Below are 21933 nucleotides of genomic sequence, written 5' to 3'. Positions count from 1 at the left end.
CCGTGAAAAATGGGTTTCCAATTTTTAAATTTTTTATTGTATTCGAATATTTAGGAATGATAAAAAATTCGACGTTAATTTTTTTAAGATACTTGATTATTATTTTTATTATGATTTGTTGAATTGGCGGGTTATTAATATTTTTTCATAGAAGTGGAGACCAATGGAACAATTAATAAGTAATTTATAAGAAAAAAAAAAACCGTTAAAAATTATAAAGAAGATTCCAAGCGAATATTTAATCATAAACGGGTACAAATATCATTTGCGGCCACTATACCATTTATTTCCTCCCTATTATATAAATGTATACATTAAAAATACAAAGGTTTCGTTATCGTAACACTAAATTAAAAGTATCTTACATAACATTGCAGAATAAAACAACGTATTCAAATCTATTTGACATATTATCTCTCTAGCGGCCACAAATGCTAAAATATCCTCTCCTTTATAAAACATTTTTCTTTTAAATGTAATAATTATCTACAAATTTTTACGGATTTGTTATATACATAGTTTTGTTTTATTTTTTAGCTATTATTACTTATCTCAGTGTTTTTTAAAAATAAAAACATACCATTTGAACGTAACTGAGAATTATTTGAATAATTTCCAATGTGATTGTTACCAAAAAACAAAAAAAAAAAATTCAATGTTTAATTAAAATAATTTTAACCATTTAAAGATCATCTGTGACTTTAATTTTGAGAAAAAATATCTTGCGCAAAATATAAGATATACATGATACAGAATCCAACGATCTCTTGAACGAATTGACCGACTAAGACTGTTGAGGCAGCAATCGACGTGTTTCATTGAGTTCTACAGCTAATCAGATTTTGAAATTGATTTATGTAGTCGTTTTTGAGAAATTTAGAAAATATTAAAAAAAAAATTTGTTTGAATTCTTTCGTCAACGGTTTCTCTTGAACAAATGAACTGATTTTGATGGTTGAGGTGGCATTCAACGTGGCTTATATGTTTTAGAGCTGATAAGATTTTGGAATCGATCCATCGAGCACATTAAAAGATATCTAAAAAACATTTTCGAAAAAATTTTATTCTTAAAAAATATTTTCGAACGCACTTGACCGATCAAACTTAATTTTTCACGGCTTTTAGATATTTACAAGCCGCGTCGAATGACACCTTAACGATCAAAATCGGTTCATCCGATCAAGAGTTATAGATATTTACATATATCCGTACATACACTCGGATATCATCGTGAAATTAGTCAGGATAGCTTCCTGGAACTCCAAAACGTCAAAATCTAATAGAAATTCGTTTTTCGAAAATCGGACCACAACTAATAACTTTCCGAATTTTTGAAAATTTTCAATTTTCTTAGCGGGAAGTTAAAAATGAAATATTAATAATTATCTTGAGCGATTGAAGAGTGCACTTTTGGATTTTCCATTATTTACTTACATTTTCTAGAAATATTTTATTTCTAAATTTTCACTTGAACAACAAAATGATAGCGGTAAATTTGAGTGGACACAGTAGATTAAGTGTCGACTGCATGTTTCCTATGAAAAAAAAAAAAAAAATATTTTTTGAGCACACATTATTTCCATGTCGTTACAGGAAAAGGGTGGCATTCTGAATGATTCACAGAACACACAGTACACATGTACATATATAACTATACAGTTAGTAATTGGATTGTAACCATAGTAAGAGAGAAAATAAAACCGTCACCGTACCAATTTGTGTCGTGGTATTGTGGTTGTACTTTTAGTTATGAGTCTCAACTGATTTGGATACCACCAGACTCACAAGAGACACGCGAAATCCGCCAAGTTAATTAGCTCTATATATATACATATATATATATATATATATACATCAAACAGAATTGTTTATTCCAGTAAATTTCATCATTCATAGCAACCACTGCCGCTACTAAAACAAATTATTATTTATTGACGTATCGCATAATTTAAGGATAATTAATTAATTACATTTTATGTGTACATGAATAATTTATAGCCGGGTAAATTATAGAAGAGTGCTTTTACCCACAAGTTTCCAAAGTACAAACATACTTGTACACGTTTCCTAAACCATAAATTGTAATTATCCGTGGGGTTACCCCAACTGGGAAAACTCAAATGATCGATACCATTTATATGTATTATGTATAATATATACTGAATACACATATATTTATTAAATATATTTAACCTAGAGGGCATATGCATGCTGTTCAATTTTCGAGAATACAAAAAGTTTTATATTTTTTAATTTTATTTATTGATCAGGTAACATACAGTAAAAACGAGCTTCAAAGTTTACTCATAAATTACGTATTTTAATGATCAATATTATTATTCATGGATGCTCGTTTGTTTTGTGCTGTGTAAATAAAATATTCGGGTGTTGACGATGAAAAAACATTGATAAGAATTGAGTTGGTTTATTTTTGAGAGTAAAAATTATCGAGCTACGGTTTGGAAGGAAAACCAATCACCACAAATATTTTAGTTTTTCATTCACTTTTTAATTTGAAATGATGTTGGGTAGAAGGCCGAATGGAATTGGTTGGTGAAATACGGTTTGTAAATTTTTTATGCTGCTGTAAGTACACATTGCAAATGAAAATCCCATTAAAATAAAAAGACTGGAAACAGTAATTTTGGAAAATTTTCACTGTAGATGCTCTAAATTTAGTTGGCTTGTTAACCATTTTTTAAGCTTCCTGCTAAGAAAAGCGAATGTTTAAAAAAAAGTAAAAAAATTAGTTTTAGTCCAATTTTACAAAATCAAGTTTTCAACAGATGTCTACGTAATGAGGTCCTAGCAATCTATTCTGACTAATTTAAGATGATGTCCGATTGTATATATGTGTGGATGTAGGTAGGATGTAAACATTCTATATCTTTTGAACGATTAACAGATTTGAATGTTTAACACGGAATTTTGTGTAGCTTATCGAAACTTTCGGGAACAATTGAGCTCAATCGACACAGTACGTTTCGAGTGATACTAAAAATAAAATATTTGAAGAAATATCTTTTTTTAAATAACTTTGATCATACTTGATGAATTAATTTAAAAATCTTGTAAACGTGCGTTTTGATTTTACGATTTGAAGATCAAGCGCAAAGTCTAGCTGATTCTACGACCATCTATTGGAATGATTTGTATATTGATTGGCACTTCCTTAGTCACTTGGGCCATGTCAGAGGCCACCTCGATCGAATTCGAACTTAGACGACAGTGGGGTAGTTCCACCCCTCCAAAAATTAAGATATAAAAGGGCCAGCAAACACTTGTTCGAGAGATTTAGGCCCTGGCCATCAGCTAGAGTGGACTGAGGACGCTTAGCGAGGTCCCACTCTAGCACCAGGACTCATAACAATTTATTTGAGTCGGCCTAACGATATCTAGTCATTTAGTCCGACATTCAAGTGCAGGCAATCGATTCAAGTGCAGGCGATAAATTCAAGCGACACTCAAGTTCAAGGATCGACTGAACATTGATTCAAGTTCAAGCGCTGGAACCTACCGCCACGCCTAAGAATGTTCATTGTTTAAAATTAAATTAATTCTTGTGAATAATTATTTCTATAAACTGGTTCACAAAACCAAATTTTGTGAAGTTTTCGTCTGAGTGATTCGCCAAGTGTCCAGCCCGTCAGCAGCCCAGGAACCTGACCAGAATCTACGTTGAAGATCCACCATGCAACGACGCCCGATACCATCAGTACGTCGTACTCAATAAAATCCAGATAAGATTATAATAAAATTTTATTAATTATATATCTCTCTCTTGAACGCGACATTATTTTAATATTTAATAGTTAATTTATTCTTGGTGTGTCCAGTGAAATTTACGCGCGAAATAAATTTATTATCGCTGGACACTCAATTAATTTGAAAAGAATTTAATTTTATATCAAGGGGAATTTTGTACATATTTGGGAATTTGGTTAAATAAAATTGAATATATGTAATAATTGAATTAAGCCTAAAAATTACTTTCATCACCAGTGTCTTAGAGAATAAGTTTAATTTCAGCCGCGTGTCCGGTCAAAACGAGTCGACCTACTCTCTGAGATCTATTTCCCGCATTTCAGAACCAGCGATATAATAATTATAATTTATATCTATAATTAATAATTAATTATTGAATCGGGAAATTTTGTAACTGTGGTTCGTGGCTACTGGACACGAAGTAGCCAAAGGTCACCGTTATAATCTGATCAGCTCTAAGACTGAAAAAACCACAGCGAACGCTGTACTAATCATTAATAGCAGATAACTTGTTCAAGAAATCGTTAAAAAAAAATTTCAAATCATGTTTTTAACTTCCTGCTAAGAAAATTGTAAATTTTCAAAAATTTGGGAAGTTATTATTTTCACCCCGATTTTCGAAAATCAAGTTTTCATCAGATATCTAACGTCAACATATGTCGACGTTATAAAGTCCTAGGGAACTATTCTGGTCATTTTTAGAATGATGCCCAACGATCCGGATGTATAGGTGCATGTGTCAGTGTCTGTGTGCGTGTGTGTGTGTATACTCTTCATATTTTTTTAATACATTAACCGATTAAGATGGTTTTGCGGCAATCAGAAGAGTTTTTCGGCCGTTGTAAAGTAAATTAAGTAATGCTGTTAAGCAGGAAAGTATATGTGCTTTTACACACATAAACGGGACTATATACGGTAAGCGTTCCACACTTTTTCGTATTATGGGGAAGGAGAATTAGGATAGGAAGGGATTGGATAGGATAAGGAAGGGACCTTCTCTATGAAAAGTTTATAAATAAATTGAGAAAAATATAGATAGTCTGAACTGGGAATCGAAGCCAGACCATGTCGGCATCGCACCGAATGCTCTTCCAGTTGAGCCATCCGAACCAATGCTTATTTCCGTTCAATTTATCTATATCTATATCCATTGAACCAACACCGTCCATCATTTGGTAGCATTTTAAAAATTTCTGATCAAATAGACTCTAAGATATAGAAGAAATTATGCAAAAAAAAATTTTTTTTTTTTTAGTTTTTTCGAAATTTTTCAGAAAAGGCTCTATTAATCGATCGACTTCAAAATCTCATCAGCTCTGGAACTCAATGGGACACCTCAATCACCGCATCAACCATCTAAATTGGTTGATTCGTTCGTGAGATATCGGAGGAGAAAGAAATGGTCCAAAACGGTTTTTCGTAAATATCTTTGAAACGACTGAACCAATCATTTCAAAAATGTTATCAGCTTCAGAACTCAATAAAACGCTCCAATTTCCACATTGAACATCAAAATTGGTTACTTAATTCAAATAATATCGCGACGAAAAGTTTAAAAAATAACATTTAATGTCATTTTTCCTGGATAATCATAATATATTGTACTAAAATGTCTTCAAAATCATATTAACTCTTTGTCTCCATGGTCTCTATCAATCACTAGGTAAGGTAATGCAACTCGTTCTTTAATTAAAATCATATTATCAACAAAAACAAAAAAGAATGAAAAAACACCGTTTTTATTAACTCGTTTTTATGTATGTCTGTCTGAATGGAATTTTCTAATTGATTTTAAATAATCTTACCGATGAGCTAGATATTTGAAATGTAGAACATGGCTCAGAATCAGACGAAAATGTTAGAAAATGAAAAATAAAAAAACAATAAGGATAAGAAGTAGAATATAAATAAATACAAAAAATTGAAAAAAAAAGTAATAAAAAAAAAATTCGTATTCGTTTACTTGTCTGTTCGGTCTAAATTTTTATAATTAATTTAAAACTAACTTCTGGATGAGTTATATTATTGGAAATAGTTCACAACTGGATGACCGATAAACGAAAAGAATTAAGCGATTTGTTTATGTATATATAAAACTCACTGGTAAAACACCATGTAATGAAGATGCAATGAAGGAGATGGAAAGAATGCAATAACTAATCTGGCTTCAATTTGTTTTAATACTTTTAAGTATTCATCTTATAAGAAATGATTTTGCTTGCCTCTCAATTTAATTTTTAGAAAAAAAATAAAAAAAATAAAAAAAAAAAATAAAAAAATTAAATAGTTTGCGATATATTATTGAAAGGTAGATATAACGATTTTCTATTTCAGATATGATCAGGTGAAAAAAAAAATTGAAATAAACCTGTAATTTGTCGCATGTCTCTGCCACTATCTTATCAAGATGTTAAATATCGATTTTTAAATTTCACACATAACACTGAAAAGCAGAAAATAATTATCGAAATAAAAAAAAAATTTTAATATACCATGTTTTTAAAACGGACTAAAAAGTAGACAATAATTTCTTCATACCTCATGAAGATTTAAAACCACGAACTTCTTACAGATAGTTCTAAAAATTCGTATTTGTGAGTTTTTAAAAGCTATGAAAATACTTATAAGATTTAAAATGTAACTGAAGTTTCGAACGTTCATTGAACGAAAATAGATTTGGAAGATATTACTATCTTAAAACTCAGATTTTAGTAAAATATGAATTAAAACTACAGTAATTGATGTATTAGACCCAGTGAAGCCATCGACCCCACTCCCAATTGTCGGAACAATCTCCACGGCTAAGTTGTAAATATTTTTGGATGTGACGGTAGGAAGACCCCTCCAAAACGGTTTGGTGGGTATACCAGGCAAGTCTTATGAACTCGTGAAAAATATACAACTTGGCCGGTTTGGAGGGGTCTTTTTACCGGTACATTCAAAAATATCTACAACTTCGCCGTGGAGATGGTTCCAACAAATGGAAATGGGGTCTATATTTTATACGAGTTTATAAGACTCGCCTGGTATACCCACCAAACCGTTTTGGAGGGGTCTTCCTACCGGCACATTTAAAAATATCTACAACTTGGCCGTGGAGATGGTTCCGACAAATGGGAGTGGGGTCGATGCCTTCGATGGGTCTAATACATCAATTACTGTAGTTTTAATTCATATTTTACTAAAATCTGAGTTTTAAAATAGTAATATCTTCAAAATCTATTTTCGTTCAATAAACGTTCGAAACTTCAGTTACATGATTTAAAACGAAAAACGCGCGGTGCATGTAATACATAACTGTCAGAAGTGTTGAGAGGAACTATTCATGAGAAATCTTAGACATCGGTTCATATCATTCGCAGTTCAATAAAATTGTTAGTTGAACTATGCATCAATTATCTGTTGCATGCGCCCCACTTTTTTTGTTTTAAATCTTACAAGTATTTTCATAACTTTTAAAAATTTAAAAACATAAATTTTCAGGACTATCTGTAAGAATTTCAGAATCTGTATGTGGTTATAAATCTTCATGAGGCTCAGAAAAATTATTTTATACTTTTAGTCCGTTTTAAAAACGCGGTATATTGAAAACTTTTTTTTATTCCGACAATTATTTACATTTTTCTCAGATATTTTATATATTAACACTTTGATCTCATTCAAAACTTATTTAACTTTTCATCCAAATAACATATCTATTTTTACACGCAGAGAAATTTTTAGTAAAAATTGCCCAAAAAATATGATATTTTGAGAACATGTGGTAAATATCTAAATTTTTTTCATGCACATTGTAAAATATACTACTCGATAACATGTAAATGAAGTGCAATTTTTACTAACAACATGGTAAAAATTTTTAATTACTGGCTAGATGTCTTTACCGTACCAACCTTACAGTACTCAAAAATTCTCTGCGTGTATTCAAATCTATTTGTTTCATCAAGAATAATTGTAAACAAATGTTCAAAAATAGCTTATTTTTTAATTATTTTAGATTTCTTGGAGTTTCTTGTAGTGCAATATAGAACAAAATGTAAAGACAATAATGTTTTCGAGCTCAAGAAGCTCCTTCTCTCTACTAACCTATAGTCAAAGTTTCTTTAGTTATAATTAAATAATAAACCGTAAAAATGAAAATTGAACTTTACTTACATAATAATTATTCAAACTGAGGAATCTCTAAGCCGCGGAAAGCCAACCTGCAACAAATAAAATAAACAAAATAATTAAATTATTAATATTTATGTCCAACACAGATTTCTATCATACACATGTCATCGCATGTTAACAAGCTGTTAAATTTAAAACTAATTGGTAATAATCTCAACTCAACTACTTTTGCACATGACTTATGTATCACTACATACAGCTTACGTGACTTTAACACTTGTTCTATTTTTAAAAGAATAATTTTTATTTACGTACTCATTGAATTACATCAACAAAAAAATTATTATTATTTTTTTTATTTCCTCTCATCATTTATGGTTTTATTTTATCTTTGTTTTTTTTTTTTCTTTCTTTAATTGTTTGTTTGTTAATAAAAATAATGGATAGATTGCAAAAAATGGAATGTTAATGATAATAATGGGCTTGAGTATTTGCTGAATAAAAGGTGTCACGTGCAGGATGGTACTTTCGATGGCTATCGTATAATCGTATGTTGCACATACTTGTGCCTGTTGCTACCATCAGGAAGTAATGGGTCACGTTGATGTCGTTGCTCGTTGTTCTAGGTAATAATAATAAGTGAGAAGATATATAAATACATTTTTTGAGTTGAAATGCTCGATCATAAATAATAGAATGGAGTCAAATATTATAAAAATCAATATTATTAGAGACAGAATGGAATCCCAGTTTTTTTTTCAAATGGATATAGGGACGACATGGATTTTATAGGGCAAATGAGGCATCTAAAGTTCCTGAGTAAAGTTTTTGATTTGAAATCATCCTGACGAATTTTTATTTAAATAATGTATACGAAGGATTTTGTACAAAACAAAATTTTCTCAAATAATTGTGTTGTAAATTCAATATTTTAATCATGATTGCTCATTGAACTCTTTGGAAGACAGTTTAAAAATAAAAATATTTTAAATGAATTTCAAATTATATAGAATAAAATAAATATAGTATCAATATAAAATAAATAAAAATAATAGTAAGCTTAGATGACCTGGCTTGTTAAAGTCTCTGGCATCAGACGTAAAAAAATTTTCGTGGCAATTCCACACAGCGTAATTTAATTTAACGGAGCAATGCTCGAGCAAACTTTCTCGTTTCCCGAATCCCTTGAGTAAGGTGTGAGAGTCTAGAGTGATAGTAAGTACTGAAGCTGAAGCTGGTGCTGCAGTTGGAGTTGGAATTGGAGGACGTTCATTGAGGGTAAGAACGAAGGGTCAGGGGTTAGCGGGAATGAAGAAGAATTGTATAAAACTGGTAGTGCGCGGGTGGGCACTAAGAACTACAGCTCTAGGTGGTGATGGTATGGTCTCTCGACGAGAAATATATAGCAGCATTGAGAAGACGAGGTAGGTGGATTTTTATCGCTGACTCGACTCCCAGTCGATTACAAGATATATGTACTCATGCTCAAACTAAACGTGCATCCCATTGTCAGATTTATTATTGATGTTATTGATTTACTTATTTTTCAAAAACATATCTTATAGAGCTTCTAGTAAAATTAAAAAAATTTTTTTTTTAAATAATAATTAAACTAATATTCATCATTGAAAATATTCGGTGTACGTGAAAGTTTATAAGGATATTATTTTTAAAAAATTCGATTGTTTACAAAATTGTTTTTTTTTTTTTTTATTTTTGCCGTATCTTTGATAGCTCCTCAAAAATTTCCATTAAAAAAAATAAATTTTCGTTATAAATTTACTAAAAATATTACGTCTTTTCAAAATTTTTCGAGTCCCAACTACTGAGTTCTCATAAAAATTAACATAAACTTTTTTTTTACAAAGAACACGGAAAGAAAATTATGAAAACGGTTCCCATAATTTTGTGAAATTTTTTCCTATACCTTCATAGGAATTGCGACCATAAATTATGGGAGCAGTTTCTATAATTATAGGAATTTTTCCCATAATTATATGAATAGTTTCTATAACTATGGGAATGATACCCATAACATTGTAGGAATGGTTCCTCTAATTATAGAAACCTTCCCTATCATTTATAGAAATCATTCCCATAAATTATAGGAACCATTCTCATAAAATTATAGGAATGGTTTCCATAATATTATGGAAATAGTTCCCATAATAGTGTGGGAATAGTTCTCATACTATTATAGGATTGGTTACCATAATGATAGGGGAATAGTTTCCATAATATTGTGAGGATAGTTCCCATATTGGTATAGGAACTATTCTCATAACATTATATATGGGAACCGTCCCTATAATTGTATGGGTACAATTCCTATACCATTATGGAAACTATTCCCATTATGCATAGCAAAACTTACCATAATTTTTTTTCCGTGAATAGGGTTTTCTATAAAACTGGTATTTTTATAATATTTGCAATAGTTTCTTCAAAATAATAACATAATTTCCTAATACGTTTCGAATTTTCTTTGACGAAAAAGTCAATTCTAATTCTATCAATATACATATAAAAATAAAATAGTAAAATATAATATTATCATCAAAATGACACTCAATTCAATAAAAAAGTATAAAATATTTTAAACTTCCGCTATCGTCAGATCTCAAGAAATTCTATTTAATTTACAGAAATAAAAAAATTGAGCTCCCTTACAAAACTATAAAAAGTAAAAGCTATTTTTCAGAGTGAAATGTTAAATTCAATATCATACATTTATCTTTTCTGTCTCTTTCACTCTCTCTCTCTCTTTCTTTCTCTCTTTCTCTTTATACATATATCCTTCTTAACATTATTTTATTTTAGTAGCAATAGCATATAAAAGTTATCTAAAGTAAAAGGACAACTCAATAAAAAAATATTACAATAAAATTAAATCAACACTTAACTTCACTACTATATAATAATAACTCGTATATAAATTTGTAAAACTTTTAAATTTTTTTTCGTGCAGCGTAAAGTCAACGAGTTTATTTAAAAAAAAAAAAAAAAAAAAAAAAACAGTATGACTAAAGGATAATAAAGAAAGGGGGATGCGAGAACAGGTTGTCAGAGGATAACTGTGGAGCGGGTGTTTGGATGGGCCACAAGGGGTGCAAATGGTGTGTAACTGGTACGAGTCTCCTGCGGGAGCAGTCTGGAAAAAAGTATAGGGAGGAATACAAGAGGAAAAGAGAAATGTTGTGTCTATGAAGAAGAAGAGAGAAAAGAGAAAGAGAGAAAGAGGTTTGTTGTGTAGCTCGACTTTATCGCCGGCAACCGCTTTTCTCGCGATGTCCCTTGGGCTAAAACATTACTGGTGCTGGTACAGGTACTGATGGCACAGCAACTGTTACACAGTTAGGGTAATCCCGCATTTGTCCACGCCCAACTACTCGATCCGATCGACCTATCGCGCTATATCGCTTACCATTTATTCATTCGGTCGTTTGGTTACCATACTCTATGTATAGTAGTACTGTTTGCTGTATCTGCCTTCAGGTCATACAAATAAAATACTGAGTATCTAATACCCGGTTAAATCTCTTTTTAAATACTGACAATGCTTTATTCAAGTGAACACACACGAAACTTTATACAATACGCTTCGTTTAGTTTGGATTCAAGTGATATAATAAAAAGGAGAAAAAAAAATTTAATTTTAAAATTTTTTCAATAAACAACTTTAGTTATATTTTTGATGAAATTTTTTCATGACAGATTGCTTCCGGAAATTAAAATGGTCGCTTTTCAATTTCATATTTAAGAGAGGAACTAGATAAAACTAATTGGAAATTTTTTGGGCAGGATGGGATTTTTAAAAATATTATTTGGATATACAGAAAAAACGGATTTCTTGGCAAAAGAAATATTTTGCATTATGCATTGAAAACAAAAATTTTCGATGCAAAAAAAAATTTTTTTTTTCGTCCCAATAAATTTTTTCTTACCCCAAGAAAACTCTTCATCGCTTCAATACATGAAAATTTTTTTCTCAATTTATAATGCAAAAATTTCTTGGGGCAAGTAAAAATTTTCTTGAGATGAGTAAAAATCATTTGCACCAAGAAATCGTTTTTATCAGTGCCCAGAGAGGAAAGTACGACGGGCCCAGGCTTAGTCCAGGCCTGGCACAAGTATGTAGAACGTTGGGTCAAGCTTGCAAGCCAGCCTTGGCCCAGCCTTGATAGAAGCCTGGAATGATAACGCAGGGCCAGTCCTGGTTGCTAGACCTGGCTTATGCTTCGTTGCTAGTCCTGGCCCATGCTTCGTTGCCAGTAGAGTTCATGATCATTAACGTTTAAACTATCTAAGGGAGGTGAATGATATAAAAAAAACTCGGTGAAAATTCTACTGGACTCTGGGCGCGAACTGCCGTCCTTCTGATTGATGGTTCCGAACAGTAGCTACTGGACGAACCTATTAATGTTGAACTGATACATTCATATGATTTACTTATTGAATTATAAGTATAGCCAAACTTCGGTAATCCTACCTTGGCCCAAGTCTGGGTTGCCATTGAACGGCTAAGGCTAGGTTACCCAGTTTTGGCCCAAGCCCGGGTGATCATTGTAACGTCCAAGGCTAGGTTACCCAGTCTTGGCCCAAGTATGAAAATGTAATGAAAAAGTAATGAAAAAAAATTTTTAATTAACAAAGTAATAGCTTGACAAATTCGATTGAAAAATTCTATGAAAAATACATGCACTAAAAAAACTAATTTGCAGTTGCAAGTAAAAATTACTTGATTTACGTTAAATAAATATATTTTTGTTATGGTGGGCCAATGACATTTTTATGAATCAAGTAAATTATCAAGTAATTATAGTAGAGAAATGATAATTCCTCTACTATAAAAAACTTGCGGAGTGGAAGCGGATCAACTCCGGAGTAAATTCAAAGTGAATGCAGATTGAATGACTGTTTTTTCATTTAATCCTAGTGGAGTTGAATTCATGCCGAAGGGGAGTTTATTTTAGTATTAAAATTCCAGCTCGAAGGGAAATAAACTTCTAAAGGGAGTTTATTTCAATATTATAACTCCAAATCAGAGTGAATGTGAATTGAAATAAAATTGAAATCACTTCAAAATCACTCCGTTGAAAAAAGACTTTCTATTTACTCCGTATGCAAAGTGATTTTTTTTAAGACTTTGTAACTCCGAGTGATGGAGTGAATTCGAATAGATTTACATAAAATCCGTAATCACTCCGAATCCCGCCCATTTCAAAAAATTGTCCATAAAGTAAATGATTTACTTGAATTTGCAAATAATTTTTTTCATTATCAAGAAAACCTTTCAAAGATTCGTTCTAAAAATTACAAATATCTAAAAAATGTTTGCCTATTATACCCCTTTTTATTTCCTCATCAATAATAACTGCCAACTAAAAATAAATAAACAAATATATCATAGTAATTGTTGTGATTACTGTTGTTGTTAAAGCCACTCAAACGGTTCGTCGAACAATGAGCAAGTTTAATGATGTGACAGTACCTGAATTTACGAAACCGTATCGAGAGTTGTCAGTAATACTAATAGTTTACTACAATCCACTACGCATTACGCTAGACGTTACACATTATGCTACACTACATATTATCTATCACATTCATGTCCTAAAGGTAAATGCTAAAATACATTCAGAGAATTTTACGGTATTTTTTCGGCACTAAAAAGTTTATAGAAAGATTATTATGGTAATAGCAACGTAAGGACAATGTGGAATTATAGTGAAAATCACCGATAATCTAGAAATTGTTCATTTACATCGAACATAATTTACAATGTGTATAGTCATTCTGACAAACCAACAGATTAAATTTTAATTTAGAAACTTTTACCTAGCGCAAGTATTTTGAACGGTATTCGCTCTTCTCTACCAGTATAGTGCAGAGCGAAGCCCGCTTCAGGGTTTTAGCTCGGTGTATACTAGTATGAGGTGTAGCCTAAGGCAAGAATACGTTAGCATAACCTTGTTGACGAGTCCGTTAATGTACACAAGACGGAAATACTACCTATTATAGCACATATATATATGTGACTGAAGTTTTGGTGGTTGACTTAAAAGTCAATACATAGGAAAACAAGTATATTATGGCAAGTGTGCATGTTTACAAGGAACTTTAAAATTTTGAAATTATTAATGAAGATAAGCATATAATCGTAAAAATTTGCAATTTTGCATTTGTACAAATAGCATGAAATCGTAAAAAAACTTTCATATAAAAAAAATGTAAACCGCGTAAATTTTTAAAAATTAAACCGGACTCAGCGTTTTTGGGTCTCGGTTGCTGTGTTATTGTTCGGCCGGGATTTTGTTACCATCGTCGTCGTGTCAACTAAATTCGCCTCGTAAACCGGCTTCAATCTGTCCACTGAAATGGCATTTCTCGTCCTCGAAAATCGACGATGAAATATTTATCGTGTCGAGCTATTACACGATATAGACCTTCGTACGGCGGGAAGAAAGATGGTCCAACCTGGTCATTTCATACCCGTACATGACTGCAAGTACTAAGGTTCTTGAAAACAGAATGCTTGCCATGACGCGACATTTCGGCAGGTGCCAGTAAATTAAAATCACGTTTCAATGTATTGACGATGTCATGAGGTGATTTTTAATTGGTGGGAGTAAGTAACTCACCAGGTAATCGTATGAGCTCACCGTATAACAATTCAGCCGGTGTCGTCTGTATGTCGTATTTCCAAGCGGCGCATAAGCCGAGTAAAACGGCTGGTAATGCGTCATACTATGACTCTTAGTGACACAAAAGTGCTGATTAAAGCTGACGATGTTAACGTTCGACGAGAAAATTTGTTTGTGGATGATACGGCGTAGTACGTAGGTATTTTATTCTACACAATTTTAATAATGACCGGAATAATGACCATTCGAATTGCGGACCTTGGTCCTAGGTTATACGTTTCGGTACTCCGTGGCGTGAAATCCAGTGCAGCGAGAGTACATGTGCTATTGTCTCTGCAGTTCCATTAGATAACGGGACAATCTCAGGAAATCTAGTGGATCGGTCGATGGTAGTCAAGCATTGATTAAAACCTCTTGACGTTTTTAAAGACACTTGGTCAATGTGTATATGCTCGAATCACTCGATTGGTAATTCAAAGCTAGCGATCGGCGATAAAACGTGTCTTTCGATCTTGTTTTTCCGGTACTCGATGCAAGATTTAGTCCATTCTCTGCAATCTTTATTAATCGACGGCCAGACGTATCGTTTGAAAACAAATTCAGTGAACTTTTGATTCCAGGGTGAGCGAACGTGTGTACCGAATCAAAAACTTTCCTTCTTAATGGGCCTGGAACATATGGACGTATTGTACCTGACGCGGTGTTACAATACAATGCAGATCCATTGTATTGCATTATCGAGTTGAATTGTCTTTAAATTCAAGACAGTTGTTCGACGTAACTGCTGAAGTTTATCATCGTTTTGTTGAGCGTCGGTAAGTTCTTGTGACGTGATAGCAGTACATACTGATTCAACACGTGACAATGTGTCAGCGACAATATTGTCGGTACCCGACACATGTCGACTATCGGTAGTGAACTAACCGATAAAATCGAGCCGACGAAATTGCCAAGGCGATGCTCTTTCGGTGCGCTGTTTGTAACTGTGCTGAAGCGGCTTGTGACCAGTGTAAATTGTAACATGCTGGCTTTCGAAGATGTGCCGAAAGTATTTAACAGCCTCGTAGATGGTATTCAACTCGCGGTCATACGCCGACAATTTATTAATCGACGGGGACACTTTTCAACTGAAAAATGCCAGTGATTTCCAGTTGTTATCCACTTTTTGTTGTAATCCGGCTCCAATTTCGATTTCGGATGCGTCAGTAAATATTGCCCAGTCAGCATCGATTTTAGTGTGTACCAACAAAGTAACATCCACGAGCGCTCGTTTAGCTGAGTTGAAAGACTCTTGAAGTTCAGTTGTCCAGTTGACTGGATGAGAGCCTTTGATTTTTAGTCCTTCCAAAATTTCCTTTAACGGTCCTAGAATTTCCACAGCATTCTTAATGAACTTTCTGTAAAAATGCACAGTGCCGAGAAATCGACGGAGCTTTTACGGTAGTAGGAAGCTCGAAATTGACAATAGCGTCGACTTTTTCCGGTAACGGCTTAATTCCATCTTTGGTGATGACATGGCCGAGAAATTTTATTTCCGGTAGACCAAATCGACATTTCGGTACGTTAATTACCAGTTCGTATTCACGGAAATGCTCAAATAATATTTTTAGATGCTCTATGTGTTGCTTTTCGTCTATTGTTGCGGTTACAATATCCTCAACGTACGGAAAGACAAAATCAAGATCGCGAGTGACCTCATCGATAAATCGTTGAAACGTTTGACCGGCATGTTTAAGCTCAAACGTCATAAATCGGAACTCAAATAATCCGAAAAGCGTAATGATAGCCGTTTTCAACACGTTCTCTGGTGCAACAAGTATTTGCAAAAATGCCTTTGCAAAATCGACGACTGAAAATACATTTTTTACCGTATAAAAATGCGGCCAAGTCGTCAAGATAATGCAACGAATATTTATCGATAAGCGTTTGATTGTTGAGATAACGGTAATCACCGCATGGCCTTCATTCTCCGGATATCTTCTGCGCTAAACGAAGCGGTGAAGCCCAGGCGCTGTTGGACGGTCTGCAAATACCTTTCTCAATTATTTTACGGAACTACGCTTGAGCAATTTTAAGCTTATTTGGAGCCAGACGTCTTGCTTCGCACGAAACTGGCGGTCTAGGCGACGTTCGTATGTGATGCACCGTTGAATGTTTTTTCTTTTTATATTAAGTAGTATCAGGCCGTGTTATATTGGCAAAATCTCTCAGTAACTCCATAAACACAGAATTACTATCGACTGCTTTGATATTTATTTCTGTCACTTTCGTTTTAGGTCGACTAATAGTAAGTCATGATGACTTAAGAAGTCTGCACCTATAATCGGCTTAGCGACGTAAGCGATTATAAAATTCCATGAAAAATCACGGCGAAGTCCAAGGCTTAATTTTAACGACTTTAAATCATGTATTTAAATTATTGAGCCGTTTGCAGCATACAATTGGTAACCTATGGGTGTACTGATTGATTTCAGCTAGCCACGTGAAAAGACGGATAGATCGAAACCGGAATCGACAAGATATTCCGTTCTTGTAGTTCGGTCTCTCATAAACAGGCGGCTAGAAATCAATTGGAAATCATTGGCAGCCTTTACTGATTCTCGTTGGTGTTTCCCTACCATTTAAAGCGGTGTGCACATGCGCGTACATTTTATTCATATTTGTAATGGTACCAGAAAATATCGAATTTTTTCGGAACAAGTGATTGCGATCGGCTGCGTTTCATTCTCACATTTTTCATCTGCGCAATTAACTGCGCAAGTTCTCGACGTAGCGCAGCAATCTCGCCGTGCTCAGCGGTTGATGATAATGATGTTGCTGTAGCAGCGACAACGTGGAGCTTGAGTGACATTTACTCAACCATACAATCAGTTGACTCGGCGAGTTTATCAAGCGTTGAGTTGCTGATAGCTTCAAGACATACTTGAATCTCACTCAGTGATGTGCGTACACGACTCAGTCAGGTTCTGCACAGTAATCAGTGTGGTGCTGCACCACAATTGAGCATTTTCTTCCAGCACCATATTGAGTCGGGTGCAGAACGGGTAACCAGTCGGGTTCCAAAATTTTTCCGTGTACTTATTTTATGAGTACAATAATACAAATTTTATAAGTAGAGCACGTATACCGACGAATAATAGTATATAAAGATATAATAAATTTGGTACTGCATTAGGCAGTAATATTTTTACATGTACTGGCTTGTAATATACTATCTTATAACCGGTGTAGCTTGGGCTAGCTCTTGTCCAGGCCACGGTTACTTAATATTAACTTAATTAATTTAATCTTATGAGCTGGGAGGGCTCGCCTCGTTCTCTGAAATTTGCGCTAATTAATTATTAAGGAAAAGGAATGCCTGGTGGTTTATTCGGTAAAGAATTGGTTTTGTATTATCAAAGAGAAAATATTATTTTGTTCAACCAAATACTCATTTACAATATGAAAATTTCCCCAATAGAATTTATTAGAATAAAATTTGGTATATAAGTTTTGATATTTTAATTTACGCGGGAGGAGACCAAGTATAAATTAAATTTGGGGAAGACGGAATCCTAGTTACGCTGTACCTTACTGCATGCTCCATTCCTGTAGTTGTAAATGACCCTCAATAAGCGTAGGCAGCAAACGTGGCAGCAACGTTGTAGGCCCAAATCTTCGGTGATAGGAAATCGCAGGAAATGAACAGCAATGGTGTGGTTACACTCACAAATTTCATCGGCACAATTCAAATTTAACTTTACTAAACGACCGCGCGTAGAAATTTGACTAGAAATGCAGTCAATTAGAACGTTCTTCAATTAGATAATTTATAAAATAATTACTGCGGCTACTAATAACGGACAAACAAATTCAAAGATTTAAAATAAATTAAATAAACTGAACACTGGACTCAATGAATAGATGTGACTAGGCTTATCGTTAGGCCAGCTCAAAGAAATTATAATGAGCTCTGATTGTAGGGTAGGAACCTCGCTAGGCGTCATCAGTCCACTACCCTACTGGTCCATTCTGGGTGGTGGCCAGGGCCTAAGTCCACGAGCAACTGCTTGCTAGCCCATTTTAAAGGAAAAGTCTGAGGGTGGGAAACTACCCCACTATTGTCTCAGTAGAATGCGATTTAGGGAGCCTCTGACCTGGCCCCGGGTGACTAAAGAGTGTTAATTAATGTAAAATTATTCAAATAGATGGCCGTAGGTCAATTAGACTTTGGCGCTCGATTTTCAAGCCGAACGCACTTTTACAATCTTCTATTGGTGTAAATTTATACTTTTGTGTTCAGAAAATAATATTCACCGATTCATTTCGGACTGAACCTTCAAACCGGATAGTTTGTTTGAAATATCAGTGGATATCGTGTTATGCTTCACAGTGTTTAAAAAATGTTTGTTTCAGTTTTTTGGATTAAAGCCTTGCAAAAGTCTGTTATTGACAAAGAAAACGAGAATTCACATCAGTTTCTTTGCCAGTGAAATACAAACAATTGTGCACAGAAAAAAAAAATTTATCACCATCTTCAGAATTTTCATATTCTGAGTCACAGTTCAGATCAATTGAAATTGATTCTGAGAATGATAGTGAGGAGGATACTGGTGTTTCTGAACAGGTTCGTACACATTCTCCAGAAACTCGGTCAAGATTCAGACCTGAAATAACATCACCTATCGATCCCTCCGTAATGAAATATTTTGCGCAGTCCAAAATTCATCCGAGTCAAAATCAGAAAATTCCATGCAATTCAACTCAATTCTAATCTCCAAAAGCTCGGCTAGCTCCATCTATAAATTTTTCGGAAACAAAAAAGTTTACGGAATCCCAAATTCTTCCAAATGAAAATCAAGAAACTCCGTACAATCCAATTAAATTATATCCTTCTACAGCTCCATCAGTTCCATCTGCCAATTGTTGTCATTAAATCATTTCTCATAATCAGCGGTCTCCCAGTTTATCATCCAGACTACCATAATCATTCACCAAGTATCACTTTTTACAATAATATTAGCGATATTCATCGTTCAGAAAACTATACTCTTGTATATGAACACTTAAATTGATTTTAAATGTAATATTCAATAGTAAAAACTATCAATTTAAAACTATGTTATATTTTCAATTATTTATGGAGAAGCATTTAAAGAATTGATCCTCAGACTCACTTTCAGATACTCTAAAACAGTCTCACAGAGTCTCTGATTCAGAAACTCCAAAACAGTCTCGCCGAGTCTCTCATTCGGAGAGTCTGAAACAGTCTCACAAAGTCTCTGATTCGAAGACATCTATTATTTTAAAATAGTCTTCGGAAGTCTTTTCCTGGGAGATTCGTAGAGATCGAGTCTGTGGTTGCTACATAGAGACGTCCAGAGACTACAACAAGTCTTCATTCAAAAACTCCAAGAGACTTTCAGAGATTCCGAAAGACTTGAATTTTTCGTCTCGGGCGGTCATATTAAGTAAATATTAATATAATGTTTTTTGCATTATCGTGCATTACCATGCATTTTCAATTTGTGATTTTGGATCCATATTCGTCTTTTTATTTTTAACAATTAATTATCAAATCGATTTTGCACAATCGATTATTACGATGATAGATCGTTTAGAAACGATTAATCACCATAATCGATTGTCTTCAGCCGGATTCTATTCAATTATGAAAAATTGAATTGTTGCTTCAATTTAGGCAACACTACTACGAATGAGATAAAAACGGAAACCGGAAAAATCGATGTTCGACGTAGTCGACGTAATATATATATATATTAGACTGGGCCATAAAAATCGACTATTTTATTTTTCTTTCGATACTGTGAAAATATTATTCCTGACGACAAAAAAAAATTATTGTGCAAGTTTGAGCCCTTAATATTGATATTAAGAGGTGTATCTTTACAAATATTCGTTTTTTGACAGAAATTTCATTTTTTACACAAAACTCGTAAATCATCTCGTAAATCGTAAAACTCGTAAATCATCGAAGAATTTAAAAAACAAATCAATATTGAAGGCACGGTTACAAGGAAACGGCTCGTTTTTCGTCAATTTACTAAGAGAGATTTTTTGTAGGGAATTCAATTTCCTTTAAGAATATGCATTGCTCAAATTTTTCAGATAGATGATTTAGATATATATATATATATATATATATATATATATATATATATATATATATATATGTATATATATATATGTATATATATATATATATATACATATATACGTTGAAAGTTGTACATAACACAAAATGTACATAAAAGGTAAAAAATACGTGCAGAGAGTACACACGTACTAACATAATACTAGCTGAGCATAATAGCCAGGAATGAATCGTAATCCAACGGTACTTTGTTCTAATAGCCTGCGAAAAGAAGAAGCCATATACTGTTATGTACGTAGTTATAAAGTCTAATGGATTAAAAATAAAGTGATTTAAGAAATTAAAGAAAAGGAAAAAAAGGTTATAAGTTAATGAATATTGTATGAATAATAATAATTCAAAGAATATTAATAAAATAAAAGTAGTAAAAGGCAAAAAAAGAAGTTAAATAAAATGTGCACAAGACTCTAAATGGGGTTTTAAATTTATGAGGGAAATGAGATAAGTTTTTCTCGACGTGCACAGAGACTTCTACATCCTATCCTGGTGCTATATCTTCGCACTATGCTGCTGCTAATATAAAAGCAGTGTGTCGTAAATGAGAAGAAAGAAGAGTGGAGAGAGACTATAAGAAGAAGAAAGACACCCTAAAGTGACGACAAACGGGTGTGGTCGTGATTATAGAAAATCCCTAAGGGTAGTAACCTATTAAAACTACGCCCAGAGTCCTATTTTTATATTGTGTATTTAATACTAGACGGTTTTTGTAGAATTTATTAGTAGTTTTACTTTGTTAATTTTTTTTTTTATTTTTTTGAGTTAATTTATGACAGAGAGATTATTCCTGCCAAGTCTGGTCGCACCTAGTATTATAGTCGAATATTAGGGCGCCACTGGAAGATGGACTCGGCCTTCCAGAACCGGATGTTGTAGGATTTTATTTTGATTAAATTAAATTAATTGTTTACTCAGGGTTGTTCGTAATATTTTGTGAGTGAGAAGAGGAATCGTAGAGTAGGCTGAAATAAGGTTAATCCAAATTTTATTATTTTAAGCACCTTGCTTTATTTCATTAACCTTGTGACAATAATTATTTCTTATGGCAAACTAATATACTTATGACAAACTACTGTTCCTTATGACAAACTAAATTTTTCCTTATGACAAACTAATATTTCCTCGTCTCCCGGACGGTAACTTATGACAAACTAATATTTCCTCGTCTCCCGGACGGTAACTTATGACAAACTAATTTTCGTCCCCTGGACGTTTTTCCACACCCACACACCCACGTTAAATTATCTCGTCCCCTGGACG

At 33.2% G+C, this 21933-nt stretch overlaps 1 protein-coding gene across 4 annotated transcripts in view; it reads right to left on the bottom strand.

The window, feature by feature from the left end:
* LOC103578637 (putative polypeptide N-acetylgalactosaminyltransferase 9) overlaps positions 1-21933 on the bottom strand; it is a 295869-nt gene that overhangs the window by 137032 nt on the left and 136904 nt on the right. For all 4 annotated transcript variants that reach the window (XM_053741866.1, XM_053741872.1, XM_053741868.1 and 1 more), the window contains exon 2: positions 7921-7967. The gene's annotated coding sequence lies outside the window, so the exon portion shown is untranslated. The remainder of the gene's footprint in view (positions 1-7920; positions 7968-21933) is intronic.

The sequence above is a fragment of the Microplitis demolitor genome, chromosome 9 (genome assembly GCF_026212275.2).
Source record: "Microplitis demolitor isolate Queensland-Clemson2020A chromosome 9, iyMicDemo2.1a, whole genome shotgun sequence".
In the NCBI taxonomy this organism is placed as follows: Eukaryota; Metazoa; Arthropoda; class Insecta; order Hymenoptera; family Braconidae; genus Microplitis; species Microplitis demolitor.
This window is presented reverse-complemented; position numbering and strand designations above follow the sequence as displayed.